The sequence below is a fragment of the Saccopteryx bilineata genome, chromosome 9 (genome assembly GCF_036850765.1).
Source record: "Saccopteryx bilineata isolate mSacBil1 chromosome 9, mSacBil1_pri_phased_curated, whole genome shotgun sequence".
NCBI classification, from domain to species: Eukaryota; Metazoa; Chordata; class Mammalia; order Chiroptera; family Emballonuridae; genus Saccopteryx; species Saccopteryx bilineata.
The window spans coordinates 1,780,350-1,801,342 of record NC_089498.1 but is presented as its reverse complement, the minus strand read 5'-3'; the positions used below and the strand labels follow the sequence as shown (position 1 = coordinate 1,801,342).

At 61.1% G+C, this 20,993-nt stretch overlaps 1 protein-coding gene across 4 annotated transcripts in view; it reads left to right on the top strand.

Moving 5' to 3' along the window:
- ZNF536 (zinc finger protein 536) overlaps positions 1-20,993 on the top strand; it is a 409,759-nt gene that overhangs the window by 124,534 nt on the left and 264,232 nt on the right. The gene's annotated exons all lie outside the window — the stretch shown is intronic.

The window sequence follows — 20,993 nt, the reverse complement described above, 5'->3', positions numbered from 1 at the left end:
GGCTGTGGAGCGCCCCAGCTGGACACCACCACCCGTCCATCGAGGCCCGAGTGGCCAGTCTTCTGCGGTGTCCTCTGTCCAGACCGGTTATCAGCTGCTGCCCAGGCGCCGGGTCCGGTGTGGCGTGTGTGGGGAGGGCGAGGGAGAGTGCGGGGACGTGCCATCCGAAGGAGAGTGAGGGTCCAGGCGGCGCAGGGCACGGGCCACCGCGGAGCCACCCGGTGCCGCTGCCTCCGGCGCTTGTAGGAGGAGTTGTAGCGAAGGGTCGGTATGTTCTCTTTTTTTACCCCCTGTCTTTGAGTTAGGAAGTGTTGTTTTCACACTGTGAGTGTTTCTGTCAGCCTCCCGGTGGCCTCGGGCCGTGGGCCTCCCTTGTGCGGGCTCCGTGGGCCCCCGGGGTTTCTCAGGGAGGCAGTCCCCGGTGGCCGGTGGCCGCGGTCTCCGGGCTGGGGCTCGTGGAACAGCCGTGGGCTAGTCCCCTTCCCAGCTGGTGGCAGACACAGCCACTTTTGGTTCCTTAGCTGTCTGCTTGGGAAAACAAGTGTGTGGTTTGCCAGTAAGGTTTAGAATTTGCCTGCCAGATACCGGAATGTCTGCGAAGACTATTTTCCCTCTTGGGAGGCAAAACACAGATGGGGAGTTAGGAGTCTCACAACATTTCGCTGCTACATTGGTGGCGAGGATTCTGCCATGTGGAGGCTCGGGGCCCGGGGAGACCCAGCTCAGCCGGGCGGGTGGCGTCGGAGCCGGCCTTCGGGAGGGCGGTGGGTGCGGCCGCCTCCCTGGGGTGCGGCGCACAGGCTGGTGGCTGGCTCCTCCTGGGCGGTCTAGGCTCCGTGCCTCCCGAGCTGGGAGAGGAGAAGCGGCCAGGAGCCACCGTGTCCCCTGGGCCGTGTCGGTCGGGCAGGGAAGACAGGGCGCACCGGGGTGTCTGCCTGGTGGGAGGCCGAGGGGATGAGCGGGGGCAGCGAGCTTCTGTGACCGAGACAGTCCCGTGTGTGGGGAGAAGACTCCAGGACGCACGAGGCACCGGCCTCACCAGGCTTTCTGCCACTGCGGCCTGCACGGTGAAGAGTGAATGTCCCCGTGGGAGACAAGGGACACAGGGGCGGGACCCTCAGGGTTGGCCAAGGGAAGGCAGGGAGACGTTCCTGCTCGGAGAACATAGACCCTGGGATGGTTTGGGGTCATGTGCGCTGTGAGTAGGACTGAAACGTCAGGTTCCAGAGCCAGGTCTGTGTCCCTGGAGACCAAGGACATGGACAGGACTTCCAGACGGGGAGAGCACCCGGACACCTCCTTCCTGGCCTCTCACTGACCTTCCAGCCCCGGTACCCCGGGGGCCAGGCCCTGGAGTGGACCCTGTTCCCAGGACCCTGGGACTGGGATGAGCTGGTGGAGCCATTTCTGGACTTCAGAAGGTCCCTGGCGGGGGACGCTTGCTCGCACGTCTCTCCACGGACAGCTTCCCAAGGCGTTGAAGTGGACACTTGACTTTTTAGTCTTATGTAAAATGCTGCTACACAGTGTGGCTTTGGGTGACCAGGCGGCCACCCTGAAGCACCGTCTTAGCAAGCCCCAACGACCCAGGGGTGTGGACCCTCTCACACATGTCCAGAGGACCCAGGAATTGGAGGCACACCACCAGGCCTGGCTGTCCACCCTTCTTAGCCTTGTCTTTTGAAAGGACCCCATGCCAGGTCGTGGGGCCCAGGGGCTCCAGGAGGAGTTGGTCTCAGAGCCTGCAAGCTGTTCTCTCCTCCCCATGATGGACACAGAGTGGCTCCCAATGTCCCAGGGGCTCAAGAAGACCCGGTCCCGGGGCGCCTACCCCGCATGGCTTCTGCTGGCCCCATGCAGACGTGAGTCAACAGCCTTCCCATGCGGTAATTACCGTAGTTAAATGCTGCAGCGGGCTGCTTGGGAGCACAGAGGAGTGAGTAGCTGTAATTTCTGTGTGATAATGACGATCGTGTGCATGTGTGTGCGTGCGTGTGTACGTGTGCGTGTGTGCGCACGCGCGTGTGTGTGCATGAGTGTGTGCGTGCGTGCGTGTGCGTGTGCGTGCATGTGTGTGTGTGGAGGGCTCTGCGTCGTGCCTGACTGCCACCAGCAGAGCCCAGGCTCAGGGCAGCAGAGACCCTCGAGGAGTCCCCTGAAGCCTGCCTGACTGCCACCAGCAGAGCCCAGGCTCAGGGCAGCAGAGACCCTCGAGGAGTCCCCTGAAGCCTGCCTGACTGCCACCAGCAGAGCCCAGGCTCAGGGCAGCAGAGACCCTCGAGGAGTCCCCTGAAGCCGCCGACGGTGGTGCAGAGTGAGGCCCGTGACTCCCCTGTGCCCCAGAGAAAGATGCCCTCAGAGCTCGAGAGGGCAGGGGGTGGGCGGGTGGGAGCAGGTCTGGCCTCAGGTGCTGGGGACGGCTCAGCCTCACCGGTCTCCCAGCAGGTGGACATGGTCATTATGTGCCCCCTCCCCCTCCAGGCCACACAGCTGGTGGCTGGCCAGGCCGTGCCTGGAGGGTACTTCTTCCTGGTGTGGGCGTCTGGTCCGCTGGCCATGGAGCGGCTTGGGACTAGACAGACAAGGTCCCTGCCCTTAGGGAGCTTCCACTGTGGGGCAGGACAGGGGGAAACAGGCAGTCATAGGTAAGATGGTGTCGGGGGGTGGGTAGGGAAGGGGAAGGGCAGTGTCTGTCCTTCAGAGGGGTGTGTGGTCAGGGATGCCTCCCGCCCCCGAGGGAGGCGCATTGGTGGTGACAAGTCTGAGGACACGGAGGAGACAGTCAGTAAATCAGTGAAGGTCTGGAGGAGACAGCCAGTGCAAAGGGCCTGGGGTGGGGAAGAACTCACCACGTCTGAGAGGCGGACTGCAGGCTCGTGATGTCGGAGCCCTGGGCTTTGGGGACAGATGTGGTCTGCTGGCATGGACTGGATGTGGCTTTGCGGACCAGGGTGAGAAACTTTTCTTTTATGTCTTTGTTACTTTCCACCAGAGGACGTGTCCTGAGAAACCCCTTCCTAGCAGGGGAGGTGCTGCTAGGTGCTAGAATTCTGCATGGGGCTTGAATTGGCTCTTGGCGGGTTGCCTGCTGGGGCCTGTGGGATGTCCTCCTGACCTGTCTGAAGCTGGGAGTCAGGGGTGGCCGGTCCCGTGGGTGCAGGACAGGTGGTCAGCTGCACTAGGGACGCATGACAGCGTCCATGGACGCTCCTTCAGACCTAGACATGAGCTTCCTGTGCAGCCCAAGCCCCCCAGCTGTGGGTTTGGGTAGAGCTGCAGGTGGAGGGCCTCTGGGCCTCCCGTTGATGGGGGGCCTGGGTCTGCCCACGTCTGTGCGGCACCTCCCACTCGCCACGGGGAAGTGTCAGTCCCAGACGGGGTCCTTGTCACGTCATCTGATTCTGGGCGTCTAGTAACATGCAGAGCGTGTTGAAGAGTGAAGATTGCTTGTGGTAACGGTTCCGGCCGGTGTTCCCTCGGGCAGCCTGGGTGCTGGTGTTGGCCGAGTTCCTATTCAGGAGTTCTCTGCCAGTCCTTGACCCACAGACCCCAGGGCTGGCAGAAACCTGTGATCAAAGCCACCCTGGCCCGACAGGCGCAGAAACGGGCTCAGAGGGGGCAGGGGGCCTGCCCAGGGTCGTACACCTGGCCTCTGGCAGAACCAGACTCATGCCCAGTCACATTCGGGCTGAGCCCAGTTCCCTGGGAACACAGCAGGCCACCCCCCAGGCAGTGCTGGACAAGGAGAGCTGGGTGGCAGGGCTTGTGTCTTATCTGTATTGCTGTCCCCCCTGTGTCTGGTGCGGTCCCTGGCACACTGTGAAGGTCAGCGGTCACTCACAGGTGCAGTGACTGACCTTTCCTTTTGTAATCATTATATCTCCTGGCACCCTGGTTTAAGCAAACCCAGCATGCACAGAATCCACATTGTTCTCCACATTCCCAGCACGTCGGGGGGCAAAGCCCAGGACTGGGCCGCCCGGGGCACAGGGACCCAGGATCCTGGCTGTGAGTTCCTGACACCTGCCCTCAGGTGTTCCAGTGGATCCACTGCCGGGCTACAATCCGTGAAGGTTCTGGACAGAATGGTCGGTGCTGAAGGCAGCTTGGCCCAGGGAGGCTTTGGACTCTGCCCCAGACAGTTCCTGGGGAGGGGGTCACCCAGAGAGGCTTTGGTCCGGCCCGCGCTGTGTGTCCTAGGCGGCCTCATCGCTCCCTGGGGAGTTTCCACATTCAGGGTCCAGAGCGTCAGTCCATGCAGCCGGCTGGAGCCGAGCAGTGCGGGGAGAGCTGACCCCACCGAGGGGGCCACTCGGCTCTTCCCAGCGGCACCCGCTTGGGGACGCGGCTGAATTTCTCTAAGTAGTCACAGTTTTTAAGAGAAGTAAAAATCTCATTCTTTCTTTCCCCCCCTCCATGTTAGCAACTAATTTAAGTTTTAATAATACTTTCTGCACATGTGCGTGCTCTGTGGACTGGGCAGAGAGGTGTGGCGGGCCCTGCATGTCCCCGTGCTGGGCACTGCGCACGGGGTCACGCACAGCACGGGCACGCGGCTCACTTGGGCCAGTGGCGCTCCATGCCGCCCTCAGGAGATCTCAGGCTCTGGAAAGGTGGGAGGTGCCCTGAGAACCCGCACTGGCCGGGCGTTCCCTTCTGCAGGGGGCCGGGCCTGGCTGCACGGGAGGGAAGGAGGAAGCCCCCCACTCTGGACATGTGTTTCCTTCACCGCTTCCCCCAGATCTCCTCCAGCGTCCCTGTGGGAGAGCCGGCGGCGGGCGTGCCCACGTCACCTCTGGGGAGGGTGGACAGGACACCCTTGGCGGGTCTCCACATCCCACCACCCTGCCCTGTGCCTCCCCGAGGCCTGAGCTGCAGGCACCCGCCCAAGTCTGATACGGGGATGCGGGGATGGGTGAGCGATTCCGGGGCGCTAAGATCGGGTTGTACCCAACCTTCACCACGCCAGTCACAGGCTACGCAGGGGAAGGCCCGGCCTCCGCTGAGGCAGAGGCCACTAGGGCTGAGATGAGAGATGGCCTGGCGTGGCCCTTCCCGGTCCCGTGGCGCTCTGCTCCTTCCAGCAAGGGTGGCCCGTGTCCTCAGCTCCCGGGGAGGCTCACAGGTGGCCCGGCACCTGTGGAGATGGGGGCTGCAGGCGGGGGTGGGCGGCCAGCTGGCCTGAAGCCTCCCTTCCGGCCCGACTCCTCTCACCCGTCCACTCGCCCCGCGTGGACTCCTCTGCGTGTGTAACGTTATTTGTTTTTATTTCCGTAATTCCGTTATTGTTTGCACAACGGCTGTCAGGCTGTTGCCTGAAAGTATCACAGGATAATTGCGGAACGCCTGCATAAGTAATTTTGTAGGAAACCGGGCCTTGTCTGCATATAAAACGCTCTCCCTTAGCCGCATCCACGGACTTCATTATGTCGGGCTGTTTCCCAGGCTCACGCCTTCCCCACCAGCCGCAGGGATGGGGCTTTAAATGAGACGCAGCTCCTGGGACGCTCCTGGGTGCTATGACATTTCTGGAGGGGGACAGTGGGTCCGATGTGGCCAGACGGAGCCTGGCCCAGGCTGGAGGGGGTCTGGGGGTCCGCGTTCCCGGCGGGCGGCTCCTCCCGTCTGTGCCCACCACACTTCTGTGCTGTTAATGGTGTGCGGTGAGGAAGAGATGCGTTTCATTCTGCAGTCTCACCCCGCTGTTATCAAAGTAACTTCCAGCTTATTAGCGACAAAGGACTTTTCTCCTCTCTGCTGCCCTGTGCGCCAGGGCTTCCTGAATTAAACTGCTGTTTCCTGTCCTTTATATGCATGACCACATCTGGGCAGCCTGCTCCCAGCCCCGCTGCTTAATAACAATCACCTTCCCTTTCAGTCTCTGTTGATTGTTTCTAATTCACTCTGACAGATAGTGCCTGACAACTTGCGGCTCTTCCCTCCCTCCGTGACCTGAAGTTACTCACAGCACTTATATCGGCTGTCATTTTTAATATTTGATTTCATTTTAAGTTATGTGTTTTACTGAGAAGATGAAACCAAAAAAAAGGGACTTGTAATGGAACATAAATTTAACCCTTCTTGCCACCAGCCTCCGCGGCTGCGGTCCTCCTGGGGCTGGGCACCCTGGTCCTCCTCCTCCCGGTGTGGCGGGGGCTGCGTGGGCCGGTCTTTCCTTCTGTCTCTCTGTCTGGTCCTTCTTTCCTTCCTTCCTTCCTTCCTTCCTTCCTTCCTTCCTTCCTTCCTTCCTTCCTTCCTTCCTTCCTTCCTTCCCTCCCTCCCTCCCTCCCTCCCTCCCTCCTTCCTTCCCTTCCTTTCCTTCCTTTCCCTTTCTTTTCTTTCCCTTCTTCCTCCCTTTCTTCCTTCCTTCCCTCCCTCCTTCCTTCCTTCTTTCTTCCCTTCCCTTCCCTTCTTCACTTCCCTCCCTCCCTCCCTCCCTCCCTCCCTCCCTCCTTCTTTTCCTCCTTTTCTTCCTTCCTTTCTTTCTTCCCCCCTCCCTTCCCTGGAAACATAAGCTTTCTTTCATATTTGCCCCCTTTAATGGCACTTGATCAGCTTGTGGAGCTAATCCTGGTGTTTTCTGCTCTGAGTGACAGGCCTCTGAGGGTTGCGTTCTGGAGGGAGGGAGACGGGAGTGGCCGGGGACGTCTAGGTCACCAGCTCCGCTGAGCTGTCAGCATGTGACCCTGACCTTTCTTTTTGGAGATGCTTTCTGTGGAAGCGGGCGGGGCAGAGAAGCACCCCCTCCGGCTTGGGTTGGGCTGCTCTGAGGGGGGCCTTCCAAAGAGTGGGGACAGGAGGTGGCGGGGTGGAGACTGGACACCTGATTCCTTCGGCCCTTCCCTCTGAGCCTCTAAGGCGGTGGCCGGTGGGGCAGGGTCCGTGCCTGCGGGCAGGCGGGCGTCCGCGCCCCCCCAGGGCCACTGCCCTGACTCTGCCTTTGTTTGCCTCCAGACAAAGGCCCCTGTGTCCCTGTTGGCCCTTCAGAGGTCGAGAGCCGTGAGGCCGCGCATTAGGTCAGCTCTGCAAACAGGAGAAGAGGCCGATAACCCAGGGCGCCTCCCAGCTGCCACTGGCCACCGTGGCCGTCTGTCCGTCTGTCCCACGCAGGGCGGCACCGGCGGTCGCAGATGTACAGCGGGAGGGGTCTGGGTGGGACCGCAGTTCAGAACGTTGACTTCACACTGCCCGTGGCTGGTCTCTCTGGGCGCTGTCACCCCCAGGGCCCCCCCTTCCAGAGCCCGGGCTGGTTGGTCCGCAGAGCCTGGCGGCTGAGCCTGGGCAGAGCTGTGCCCGCCCAGGGGCCGAGGCAGTGGGGCTTCCTGGTGAGCAGGGGAGAGGAGGGCGTGCTGGGCAGACGACAGGACTGGGGCAGGCCCGCTGCCCGCGGGCGGACCCCCCACCGCTGCTCCTGGGCCTTGCGCCGTGGTCCTGGCGACCTGTCGTCCCCCAGCTACACGCATGATGACTTTCTTTCTCCAAGCCTGTCCCTTCTAGGACTGGCTTCTCCCCGGGGGCTCTGGACCCTGTGGATAAACTGAGGCAGCAGCTGCTCTGGATGTGGAGACTTCTCTCCTTGCTGTGGCCCCAAGTGTCGGTCCGTGCCCCCCCCCCCCACTCCGGAACCGCTGCCTGTTGGGACGGGTCTGCGGGGCCCGCTGGTACACGGCTGCCCTGGCTGGAGTTCTGCTGCTGGGAACAGAGCAGGAGACCGCAGGGGGCAGAGGGGCACAGTGGGAAGTGCAGGGGGCAGAGGGCACAGTGGGAGTGCAGGGGGCAGAGGGCACAGTGGGAAGTGCAGGGGGCAGAGGGCACAGTGGGAAGTGCAGGGGGCAGAGGGGGCACAGTGGGAAGTGCAGGGGGCAGAGGGCACAGTGGGGAGTGCAGGGGGCAGAAGGGGCACAGTGGGAAGTGCAGGGGGCAGAGGGGGCAGAGGGCACAGTGGGAAGTGCAGGGGGCAGAGGGGGCACAGTGGGAAGTGCAGGGGGCAGAGGGCACAGTGGGAAGTGCAGGGGGCAGAGGGCACAGTGGGAAGTGCAGGGGGCAGAGGGGGCACAGTGGGAGTGCAGGGGGCAGAGGGCACAGTGGGGAGTGCAGGGGGCAGAAGGGGCACAGTGGGAAGTGCAGGGGGCAGAGGGGGCAGAGGGCACAGTGGGAAGTGCAGGGGGCAGAAGGGGCACAGTGGGAAGTGCAGGGGGCAGAGGGGGCAGAGGGCACAGTGGGAAGTGCAGGGGGCAGAGGGGGCACAGTGGGAAGTGCAGGGGGCAGAGGGCACAGTGGGAAGTGCAGGGGGCAGAGGGCACAGTGGGAAGTGCAGGGGGCAGAGGGGGCACAGTGGGAGTGCAGGGGGCAGAGGGCACAGTGGGGAGTGCAGGGGGCAGAAGGGGCACAGTGGGAAGTGCAGGGGGCAGAGGGGGCAGAGGGCACAGTGGGAAGTGCAGGGGGCAGAGGGGGCACAGTGGGAAGTGCAGGGGGCAGAGGGCACAGTGGGAAGTGCAGGGGGCAGAGGGCACAGTGGGAGTGCAGGGGGCAGAAGGGGCACAGTGGGAAGTGCAGGGGGCAGAGGGGGCAGAGGGCACAGTGGGAAGTGCAGGGGGCAGAGGGGGCACAGTGGGAAGTGCAGGGGCAGAGGGCACAGTGGGAAGTGCAGGGGGCAGAGGGCACAGTGGGAGTGCAGGGGGCAGAGGGGGCACAGTGGGAAGTGCAGGGGGCAGAGGGGGCACAGTGGGAGTGCAGGGGGCAGAGGGCACAGTGGGAAGTGCAGGGGGCAGAGGGCACAGTGGGAAGTGCAGGGGGTAGAGGGGGCACAGTGGGAAGTGCAGGGGGCAGAGGGGGCACAGTGGGAAGTGCAGGGGGCAGAGGGCACAGTGGGAAGTGCAGGGGGCAGAGGGGGCACAGTGGGAAGTGCAGGGGGCAGAGGGCACAGTGGGGAGTGCAGGGGGCAGAAGGGGCACAGTGGGAAGTGCAGGGGGCAGAGGGGGCAGAGGGCACAGTGGGAAGTGCAGGGGGCAGAGGGGGCACAGTGGGAAGTGCAGGGGGCAGAGGGCACAGTGGGAAGTGCAGGGGGCAGAGGGGGCACAGTGGGAAGTGCAGGGGGCAGAGGGCACAGTAGGGAGTGCAGGGGGCAGAAGGGGCACAGTGGGAAGTGCAGGGGGCAGAGGGCACAGTGGGAAGTGCAGGGGGCAGAGGGCACAGTGGGAGTGCAGGGGGCAGAGGGGCACAGTGGGAAGTGCAGGGGGCAGAGGGCACAGTGGGACTGCAGGGGGCAGAGGGGCACAGTGGAAAGTGCAGGGGGCAGAGGGCACAGTGGGGAGTGCAGGGGGCAGAAGGGGCACAGTGGGAAGTGCAGGGGGCAGAGGGGGCAGAGGGCACAGTGGGAAGTGCAGGGGGCAGAGGGGGCACAGTGGGAAGTGCAGGGGGCAGAGGGCACAGTGGGAAGTGCAGGGGGCAGAGGGCACAGTGGGAGTGCAGGGGGCAGAGGGGGCACAGTGGGAAGTGCAGGGGGCAGAGGGCACAGTGGGAAGTGCAGGGGGCAGAGGGCACAGTGGGAAGTGCAGGGGGCAGAGGGGGCACAGTGGGAAGTGCAGGGGGCAGAGGGCACAGTGGGAAGTGCAGGGGGCAGAGGCGCACAGTGGGAAGTGCAGGGGGCGGAGGGGGCACAGTGGGAAGTGCAGGGGGCAGAGGGCACAGTGGGAAGTGCAGGGGGCAGAGGGCACAGTGGGAAGTGCAGGGGGCAGAGGGCACAGTGGGAAGTACAGGGGGCAGAGGGCACAGTGGGAAGTGCAGGGGGCAGAGGGGGCAGAGGGCACAGTGGGAAGTGCAGGGGGCAGAGGGCACAGTGGGAAGTGCAGGGGGCAGAGGGGGCAGAGGGCACAGTGGGAAGTGCAGGGGGCAGAGGGGGCGGAGGGGCACAGTGGGAAGTGCAGGGGGCAGAGGGGGCAGAGGGCACAGTGGGAAGTGCAGGGGGCAGAGGGGGCAGAGGGCACAGTGGGAAGTGCAGGGGGCAGAGGGGGCAGAGGGGCACAGTGGGAAGTGCAGGGGGCAGAGGGCACAGTGGGAAGTGCAGGGGGCAGAGGGCACAGTGGGAAGTGCAGGGGGCAGAGGGCACAGTGGGAAGTGCAGGGGGCAGAGGGGGCAGAGGGGCACAGTGGGAAGTGCAGGGGGCAGAGGGCACAGTGGGAAGTGCAGGGGGCAGAGGGCACAGTGGGAAGTGCAGGGGGCAGAGGGGGCAGAGGGCACAGTGGGAAGTGCAGGGGGCAGAGGGCACAGTGGGAAGTGCAGGGGGCAGAGGGGGCAGAGGGCACAGTGGGAAGTGCAGGGGGCAGAGGGCACAGTGGGAAGTGCAGGGGGCAGAGGGGGCAGAGGGCACAGTGGGAAGTGCAGGGGGCAGAGGGGGCAGAGGGCACAGTGGGAAGTGCAGGGGGCAGAGGGGGCAGAGGGGCACAGTGGGAAGTGCCGGTCTGCGTTGCTGCGGGGTCTTCTCCGGCACCGACCCGGACAGTCTGGTGGGCAGGGCAGGGGCCGGCGGGGAGAGAGAGGTGGTGTGTGCTCCTTCCTACTGTAGTCTCAGTACCTGTGGGAGTCCGGGACTTCCCCGGTGCGCACACGTGTGGCTGTGCATGCGTGTGTGTATATGTGCGTGCGTGTGTGTGAAAGACATGTGTGAGAAAGACAGCCGGGGTCGCTGGACGGTGCTGTTGACTCTGACGGCCGTGTGACCCTGCCCTGTGCCCCGGCCCCGTGGAGCCCAGCTCCGTGAGGAAGGACACAGGCAGGCCTGGGCCCTGTCCCTCTCTTCCTTTAGCCGGGGGTCAAATCCGGGTTCTAAGGAAGGTTTTGTATTTGAGGTTCACCCTGCAGCAAGGCTGAGTAATGCTCCTGCTGCCCTCACAGTGGACTGAGGGGCTGTGACTGGTGCCCGTGGAGTCGGGGAGACACTGGGGAGCACAGTGGACTCAGCACTTTGATCTGGGCTTTGTGCACGAGGGTCCACCACTTCCCCGGTGAGTCGGGGAGCCCCCGTACTGCCCACCCCACACCCCACAGTCCCGCTTGCCGGTGGAGTTAGGTCCAGGGCACGTTCAGGTGGGACTCAGGCTCAGGCGGCCCTCGTGGGTCCTGCCCCAAGGCCCGACCCGGACAGCTGGCCCGAAAGAGAGTGTCTGTGGGGACCCCGCGCTGTCCTGCCCAGTGAGGGTGCACCTGCGGGAGGAGGAGGGTGCAGAGAGGCCCGTCACAGAGGGAAGGTGACCAGGGCCACCTCAGCTGGTAGCAGAGAGCCTGCCTTCCGTCTGACGGGGAGGTCAGTGCCCACGAGCCATGAGGGCCCTGCGCTGACCGCTGATAAAGGAGCTGGCCATTGTGTGCAGCTCTGGGCACGGCTCTGTCCAGCCCCTTGACAGCAGGACGTTGGACTCCTTTTGGGCCTGGGAAGAGCTTCGTGGCGAGCTGGTGCTGGCTCTGCCCCTTGGGCACCAGGAGATCTTCATAAGCGCAGTCGAGGACAAGGCAAGAGAGCAGTGGCTTGTGGGAGGCGGGGCTTTTCCAGAGGCATTTGCAGGTGGGGGTGGGGGGTGCGCGGTGGGGCTGCCGTCGTGGCCGCCCCGGGGCAGAGGCTGCGGAGGGGGACCCTGTGGACAAGCTGGGGATGGGGCAGAGCTCTGTGCTGCTGGAACTTGGGCTATAAGTTGGTGGGGGTGGAGGTGTGGTGGGTGCCCCGTTCGGGTGTCTGTGACCAATTGGGCCCACCCGCGGGACGGGCGTCCGGAAGGCCGTCTGCAGTGTCTGGTGTTGGCGGGCAGAGGGAGCAGAGGGAAACAGCACCCTCCGGTCGCCGCACAACTGGCTGTCGGCCTCCTCTTGCTCGGGGCTTTACACGACCTCAGGAAGCAGAGGGAGGGGGTGATAGGCTAGTTTGGGGAGTCTAGCCTGTCCGGCCGCCCACGGTGCTCTGTGGAAGCCAGGTTCCCCAAATCTCAGGCCAGGGCTGTGAACAACATCCAGCACGTTGGCCTTTAAAAAGTAATGAAAGAGGGATAGCTCTTAAAAAAAAAAAAAAAGCCCACGCTTATATTCATCAGGGTCACACACATTTTTCCTTTCGTACGGACACAAAAGACACACTTCGGGCCCACACGGGGTGCGTGCCAGTGCCAAGAGCCGCCAGGACAATGGAACACTTAGCAGACTCATCAGTTCTCTGCTCGGACTTCAAGCCCAAGAGCAGAGTGTGAGTTTGTTCAGCGCTGTGCTCCGCGCCTTGATCCCAGCGTGAGAGCGCTGGCCGCCCCACGTCCCGGTCAGAGGGTCAGGGCCCCGGGCTCTCCGCATGCTTATGTGAAATCCAAACATTCGTGGCCACTGGTGAGCTAGCCAATCAAGGCACAACTTATGAAACGCACACTTAATTATCTTGTTTATTCGGGGGTATAAATAGAGTTCATGCATTCAAAAATTTTTCTTCCTGATAAGGACTTCAGCCAGATTTGCTCTTCAGCTGTCCGCCCGTCTCTCCTCCCTGTCTCCCTCCCTGTCTCTCCTCCCTGTCTCTCCCTCCCTGTCTCTCCTCCCTGTCTCTCCTCCCTGTCTCCCTCCCTGTCTCTCCTCCCTGTCTCTCCTCCCTGTCTCCCTCCCTGTCTCTCCTCCCTGTCTCTCCCTCCCTGTCTCTCCCCCCTGTCTCTCCCCCCTGTCTCTCCTCCCTGTCTCTCCTCCCTGTCTCCCTCCCTGTCTCTCCTCCCTGTCTCTCCCTCCCTGTCTCTCCTCCCTGTCTCTCCTCCCTGTCTCCCTCCCTGTCTCTCCTCCCTGTCTCTCCTCCCTGTCTCCCTCCCTGTCTCTCCTCCCTGTCTCTCCCTCCCTGTCTCTCCTCCCTGTCTCTCCCCCCTGTCTCTCCCCCCTGTCTCTCCTCCCTGTCTCTCCTCCCTGTCTCCCTCCCTGTCTCTCTCTCCCTGTCTCTCCCTCCCTGTCTCCCCCCCTGTCTCTCTCTCCCTGTCTCTCCCTCCCTGTCTCTCCTCCCTGTCTCCCTCCTTGTCTCTCCTCCCTGTCTCTCCCTCCCTGTCTCTCCTCCCTGTCTCTCCCTCCCTCTCTCTCCTCCCTGTCTCTCCCTCCCTGTCTCCCCCCCTGTCTCTCTCTCCCTGTCTCTCCCTCCCTGTCTCTCCTCCCTGTCTCCCTCCTTGTCTCTCCTCCCTGTCTCTCCCTCCCTGTCTCTCCTCCCTGTCTCCCTCCCTGTCTCTCCTCCCTGTCTCTCCTCCCTGTCTCCCTCCCTGTCTCTCCTCCCTGTCTCCCTCCCTGTCTCTCCTCCCTGTCTCTCCCTCCCTGTCTCTCCCCCCTGTCTCTCCCCCCTGTCTCTCCTCCCTGTCTCTCCTCCCTGTCTCCCTCCCTGTCTCTCCTCCCTGTCTCTCCCTCCCTGTCTCTCCTCCCTGTCTCTCCTCCCTGTCTCCCTCCCTGTCTCTCCTCCCTGTCTCTCCTCCCTGTCTCCCTCCCTGTCTCTCCTCCCTGTCTCTCCCTCCCTGTCTCTCCTCCCTGTCTCTCCCCCCTGTCTCTCCCCCCTGTCTCTCCTCCCTGTCTCTCCTCCCTGTCTCCCTCCCTGTCTCTCTCTCCCTGTCTCTCCCTCCCTGTCTCCCCCCCTGTCTCTCTCTCCCTGTCTCTCCCTCCCTGTCTCTCCTCCCTGTCTCCCTCCTTGTCTCTCCCTCCCTGTCTCTCCTCCCTGTCTCTCCTCCCGTCTCTCTCTCCCTGTCTCTCCCTGTCTCTCCCTCCCTGTCTCTCCTCCCTGTCTCTCCCTCCCTGTCTCTCCTCCCTGTCTCTCCTCCCTGTCTCCCTCCCTGTCTCTCCTCCCTGTCTCTCCTCCCTGTCTCTCCTCCCTGTTTCCCTCCCTGTCTCTCCTCCCTGTCTCTCCTCCCTGTCTCCCTCCCTGTCTCTCCTCCCTGTCTCTCCTCCCTGTCTCCCTCCCTGTCTCTCCTCCCTGTCTCTCCTCCCTGTCTCTCCCTCCCTGTCTCTCCTCCCTGTCTCTCCCTCCCTGTCTCTCTCAGAGCCCTGTCTCTCCCTGTCTCTCCCTCCCTGTCTCTCCTCCTTGTCTCTCCCTCCCTGTCTCTCCCTGTCTCTCCTCCCTGTCTCTCCTCCCTGACTCTCCCTCCCTGTCTCTCCCTGTCTCTCCTCCCTGTCTCTCCCTCCCTGTCTCTCTCAGAGCCCTGTCTCTCCCTCCCTGTCTCCCTCCCTGTCTCTCCTCCCTGTCTCTCCCTATCTCTCCTCCCTGTCTCTCCCTGTCTCTCCTCCCTGTCTCTCCTCCCTGTCTCTCCCTGTCTCTCCTCCCTGTCTCCCTCCCTGTCTCTCCTCCCTGTCTCTCCTCCCTGTCTCTCTCTCCCTGTCTCTCCCTCCCTGTCTCTCCTCCCTGTCTCTCCTCCCTGTCTCTCCCTCCCTGTCTCTCCTCCCTGTCTCTCCTCCCTGTCTCCCTCCCTGTCTCTCCTCCCTGTCTCTCCTCCCTGTCTCTCCCTCCCTGTCTCCCCCCCTGTCTCTCCTCCCTGTCTCCCTCCCTGTCTCTCCCTCCCTGTCTCTCCTCCCTGTCTCTCCCTCCCTGTCTCCCTCCCTGTCTCTCCTCCCTGTCTCTCCTCCCTGTCTCCCTCCCTGTCTCTCCTCCCTGTCTCTCCTCCCTGTCTCTCCCTCCCTGTCTCTCCCTCCCTGTCTCTCCTCCCTGTCTCTCCCTCCCTGTCTCTCTTGTTCTTTTTCTCCCGTTTCTGCCCTTTACCCCCACCCCTCCTTTCTCTCCGTCTCCTCCTTCCCTCTCTCTGTCCTACCTCTTTCTCCTTCTCTCTTTTTAAAGGGGTGGGACCTGCTGGAGCTTTGTGGTGGCCCCTGGAAGAGCAGGATCAGCTGTGGGTCTGTCCCTCAGAGCATGCCTGGCCTACCCTGTCCATGGGCCACCACGTGCTCAGACACATCCTCACCAGGCCTGCCAGCTCAGGGAAGGGCCGTGGAGCCCACACCTGTCTCTGACAGTCCCGCTGGGGTCCAGGTCCCGCAGGGCCAGGCGTTCTGTGGGGCCCGCGAGCCCTGGAGGACGGGGGCAGCAGGTTTCGCTGGGAGTGCCCACTCCCCCAGTACTGAAGATTGTATTTACCTTTGTCTTAACTAGTAGTATTGAGTAATTATACACAAGGTGGGGCAAAAGTGGGTCCATGGTGGTTTGTATGGGTGAGAACACAATAATCAATGAGAAAATAACAGGAATAAACTGCGTTTTGTGTCCTCACAGCTGTAGACTACTTTTGCTTCTGTGTGTGTGTGTGTGTGTGTGTGTGTGTGTGTATATATATATATATATATATTTTTTTTTTACAGGGACAGAGAGAGAGTCAGAGAGAGGGTTAGACAGGGACAGACAGTAACGGAGAGAGATGAGAAGCATCAATCATCAGTTTTTCGTTGCAACACCTTAGTTGTTCATTGATTGCTTTCTCATATGTGCCTTGACCGCGGGCCTTCAGCAGATCGAGGAACCCCTTGCTCGAGCCAGCGACCTTGGGTCCAAGCTGGTGAGCTTTGCTCAAACCAGATGAGCCCGCGCTCAAGCTGGCGACCTCGGGGTCTCGAACCTGGGTCCTCCGCATCCCAGTCCGACGCAACGCTCTATTCACTGTGCCACCACCTGGTCAGGCTTGCCCTGTATATTTTTATATTAACTCTTAACCATTTGAGAAGTGAGTTTTTTTCATGCTCACTGAACCCTGGGAGTGGGTTTTTTGTCCTCTCTGTATGTATATATGTATTTCAGCTATGTCTCTATTATGTATATGTGCCCGTATCATGTAGGTATGTATGTATCTGCATCCCCCTCCAATCTATACCATCTCTGTATGCATCTATCTATCTATCTACCTACCTACCTACCATGTATGCATCTATCACGTATGTGTAGATCAATCACATTTGTATCGTGCACGTATCAGCTATGATGTACCTACTTACTGCATATTTTCTCTCCCTTTCTTCTTTCTTTCATCCTGTGCATTGACACAGGCACTCTTTCAGGCTTACCAACTACAGCAGAGATCAGAACAGACAAGGTCTGCATCCTTAGTTAAATCCGGCATTCTAGTCGGAGGGGGCAGTCAATGAACAAACAGAGAGAAAGACGAAGAAACCAGAAAACCCTCCGGAGGGAGATAGGCCACGCAGGTATTGCACTCGGGATGCATGGAGCGGAGGGCGAGCCCAGCGGAGGCTGTGATCAGGGAAGACCCCTCGGAGGAGGTGCTCGGGGGCCGAGCTCTGTAGAGCAAGGAGAGCCCAGCGAAGATGGGGCCGCCCTGGGCGGGGGGCACCGCGCGTGGCAGGGCCCTGGTCAGGGGCAGGCAGAGGTGCGGAGAGAAAATCCAGGTGGAAGGACACAAATTTGGCCCCACTTCTGACAAGGATAAGTTTCTCCAGTTCTTGCTCCTAGGAGCACAGCCCCTTTCCACAGTAGGAAGCCCCGGCCCTCACCTCTGAACAGCACGAGGTCAGATCACTTCCACTGGGGAGGGTGGAGGCAGGGCTGTGTCGTCCGTCCCGAGCCGGGTGGAGAGCTGAAGGGGAACACCGTGACGAGGCTCCCGCTGACATGCTAATATTTCATTTTAATCTTGAGTGCCAGGTTACTTTCCAAATGAAGTGTCTCAGGCGAAGCTCTAACTTACATGAAATAAAAGAGTTTAATGCTAATTAAATATCATCTGACTGCTGAAGTCATATTTATGGATGGTCTCAAAGAAATCAGCAAGGTGGATGGGCTGGGACGTGTCTTTGCCAGGAGTGCACCCTCCCTCGTGGGACTCCTTTGCAACGCGGACCCGTCCACCCTGACCTGGCAAAGCCCAGGGCTCCAGGGGGGAGACCCGAGCGGCCCCTTGAGCTCTCTGTCCAGCGGTCAGGCGAGGGCCTTGAGTGCGTACGTGACTCAGGAGGTCTGGCGTGGAGCCCCAGGAAGTGCCCGGGAGGCTGGCCCAGCTGCAGGCTGAGCAGCCGGAGTCCAGAATCTGACCGTGGTTCTGACTTGGGCCCCTGGCACCACTGATCCGGGAATGACAACCAGCGGTGGGCGTCAGGCAATTTGACAACCTCTGCTGGTCCTCTGCCCCAGTGACTGTTTTAAGTCTAAAAAGATGATGTACTGAAAGGGAGTATATTGTTTCGTGCGTCTCATACTTAAATGAGAGTAAAAGAGGTACACAAAACTAGATTTTGTTATAAGAGCTTTAAAATATTAATGAAAAAATATTAAAATAATACCTGACAAAAAACAAAACTGTCATTTAAGATATTCCCACGTTGCTTCTTGATTGGTGTCCGCACTTGACATGTTTTTCACCTACGGACGGAATGACCATGACTGCGGGCGCTTAGGACCCGCTGTTGTGCAGATGGACGTTACAAGAGAGTGAGGAATGTCAATGTGTGATTGCCACATGGGGCGGCTGCCCAGGCGCCCACCTTAGAGAGGACCCTGATGACAGGTGCCATTTTAACCACCGGCTCACCGAGCTTAACAAATCATTAGGCGTCGGTTCTGCTGAACCGGTGCAGACCGGCCGAGTGCCACCACTGGTGACAACCCTGGGGAGTGTCCCGTTTTACTAGTCTCACCTACGGCCTCCGTCTCCCCTGCCCCCGCCTGTCCACTGCCGTTGTTGGCTCTCCCAGACTGACCACGCGATGGTTCATGGGGGTTAAAGGCCCTCCGCCTCTCACCAGCCACCTGGTCTCTGGGCCTCTGGCCCTCATGCTGGGCCCCCCGACTGACACTGGAGGCCACGCAAGGGCAGAGGGCTCTCGTTCCTCCTCCTGTATCTGGACCTCCAGGATTTATAGGAGGTTTTCATGGTGGCTGGGCAGGAAGGTGCCTCCTGACCCTCCGCAGAGAGGCCCTGGTGTGGGGCAGAACTGGCCCCTGCTGCCACATGGGGGCTGAGCCTGGTGGGCGGGGCCTGAGGCCCTGGTGTGGGGCAGAACTGGCCCCTGCTGCCACATGGGGGCTGAGCCTGGTGGGCGGGGCCTGGGACCCGTGGTCCTGTCTGTTCCTCCCTTCGGAGAAGCGTCTCCTGACCGTGTCTCCCCATCCCACCCCCCCAATGGCGTGGCCTCGGGCTGCGGTGACCGCCTGGGACCGTGCCCCGCTGGCCGCTCAGGGGAACGTGGGCCTGGTGTCGCTAGAGATTTGGATTTTTCAAGGGAAGTCGGAGGTCTGGATTTTTTTTAATGGAACTCAACCAGCTTTTGCAAGTTGACAACTCTTACGCGATTTTCTTAAATGGCTGTGAGCCAAACTGAACACGCGTGTTGGTAGAATGCGGCAAGTAGGGCCCAAGGTGCAGACCCGGGAGCCTCCCCAGCTGCGAGGGGTTCAGGGATCCAGGTGGGGAGCCTCCCCAGCTGCGAGGGGTTCAGGGATCCAGGTGGGGAGCCCCCCTCAGCTGCGAGGGGTCCAGGGATCCAGGTGGGGAGCCCCCCCAGCTGCGAGGGGTCCAGGGATCCGGGTGGGGAGCCCCCCAGCTGCGAGGGGTCCAGGGATCCAGTGGGGAGAAGCCGTAGGTGTGGGGGCCCCCCAGCTGCGAGGGGTTCAGGGATCTGGGTGGGGAGCCTCCCTCAGCTGCAAGGGGTTCAGGGATCCGGGTGGGGAGCCCCCCTCAGCTTCAAGGGGTTCAGGGATCCGGGTGGGGAGCCCCCCTCAGCTGTGAGGGGTTCAGGGATCCAGTGGGGAGAAGCTGTGGGTGTGGGGGGCCCCCAGCTGCGAGGGGTTCAGGGATCCAGTGGGGAGAAGCCATGGGTGTGGGAGCCCCCCAGCTGTGAGGGGCTCAGGGATCCAGTGGGGAGAAGCCGTGGGTGTGGGGGCCCCCCAGCTGCGAGGGGTTCAGGGATCCGGTGGGGAGAAGCTGTGGGTGTGGGGGCCCCCCAGCTGCGAGGGGTCCAGGGATCCGGTGGGGAGAAGCCGTGGGTGTGGCGGCCCCCCAGCTGTGAGGGGTTCAGGGATCCGGGTGGGGAGCCCCCCCAGCTGCGAGGGGTCCAGGGATCCGGTGGGGAGAAGCGTGGGTGTGGTGGCCCCCCAGCTGCGAGGGGTCCAGGGATCCGGGTGGGAGACGCGTGGGTGTGGGGGCCCCCCAGCGGCTCACCTCGTTTGCTGAAGGGGTGTCACGTGGGCAGGGCTTCGCCTGTGAGTGTGGCCCAGACGTGCGTCCCCCTCATCCGCTTGTCTGTGTCCACCCACAGTGAGCACCTGTCATCTCCAGGTCAGCCGTGCCCTCCAGTGCATTCAGCAGACTTACTGTGGATTGTGAGGTGCAGCCAGCGCCCCCCTTCCCGAGGTCCACGCTGCTGGCCGCGGGAGCTGCCCTGTGCCGTCCGGCGGCCACACGGATGTCCCCTGTATGGGACCTGCTGCCGCTTTCGGAGCGTTTCACTGGCCTGCAGCTGTGAGCGTTTATCCGTTTCAGCACGAGGTTAAATTTTCAGTGTAATCTTCACAAAGCTGAGTGGGGTTTAAGACGGTTAATCATCCCTCCAAATGGCTGGGACCCTGTGTTGAGTCTAAAGATGCTGTTTCCACCCCAAAGGATTTGATCTCTTACTGATAAAATGGAACACTTCTCGGATGCTCAGAACAGTATGTAGTAGTAGCACAGGGCTCTGTGTATCGTATTGTTGCAAACCGATTGTGAACTTGTGAGACCGAGAGGGTCACACCTCGGCTGTGTCCAGCGGAGCCTGACCTGTCTGTCTGTGAGGGCACAGCCCACACATGGCTGTCGCCGCCCCAGGGCACGGTGTTGACCTGCGGTGACTTTGACCTGGCAAATAAACATGGCGAAGGAAGCGTCAGAATTCTCTCCTTTTGATCACAAGGCGACGAGTTGCCGTGTTCTCTCCCGCACGGGGAGGTGGGCACGTCGGCGTGTATGCCCGGGGACTGTGGACCTGGGCCCCTAGTGTGACTCGACACTTTTTTTTTTTAAGGAGGAAGCCCATTCAGGAGAGTTTTTGGTGGCTGTAACACAAATAGAGCCATTTCACTTTTCAGTGGAGAGAGGAAGAGCCAGCCAGTGATAGGCTGAGCCACTATTACGGAAAGTTTATCATTATTGGTCTATAAGCGAGCTGGGGGCTTCGGCCCAGAGCGTCTGGGTAATTTAGCTAGCTCCTGATCCAATTTAAAAAAATCTACGTTGTGTCCACAGTGGGGGGCGGCCACAGCAGAGAGAGAGTTCTGCCCTGGCGACGGCACACCTGTGGCATTCTCCTGGTGACACGCGCTTGGGGGGGGGGGGCAGAATGCCCTAAATCCTCTCATCACCACCTTGGAGAGACAGATACTTCAGGCGGTTCTCCATTTATCTGAGATTACCAGTTAAACGCGTTAGAAAGCACCTCTGGTTTGTTCACTCAATTGGCTGTTGGGGGGGGGGGTTGCATGTTCCACGGGGACAGGGGGGTGCCTGTGATTAGTGGAGCGCTCTGCTTTCTAGGGGAGACCTTTTCTAACTGGATCTGTGACTCTAGCTGAATGGCACCTGTGCACCTGTGTGGGGTGGAGGTGGGGGCAGGGGGAGTATCCTCTCGTCCCCAGTTGTCCTCGGTGTCAACGGGCACATTGAGGGAGACCCGAAATAAAACCTCGGCGTCCTGTTCTTTGGGGAGGAGCCATGCTCCATGACCGTGTAGGGCTTGAGCCAACAACCCCTCGCTCTGAACGTGACTGCGCACGACGTATGGGCCTGCCGGTGGAACATCGTTTGAGGAGGCCGGCATTGTTATAATATACCACTTTTATGCGCAATCCGGGAAAAAAGGAGAAGAAAAACTAATGTACCTGGCAGACAGCATTCTCTTGAATGGGGATTATGAATATGTATATATATTTAAACAAAAAACAAGCATTAAATATGGCTTTTCCATGCAATCACCACTATACTGATCGTCAATACCAGTCCTTAATAGCAACCTGAGAATGTAGCCAGTAGGTGAGCTATTAA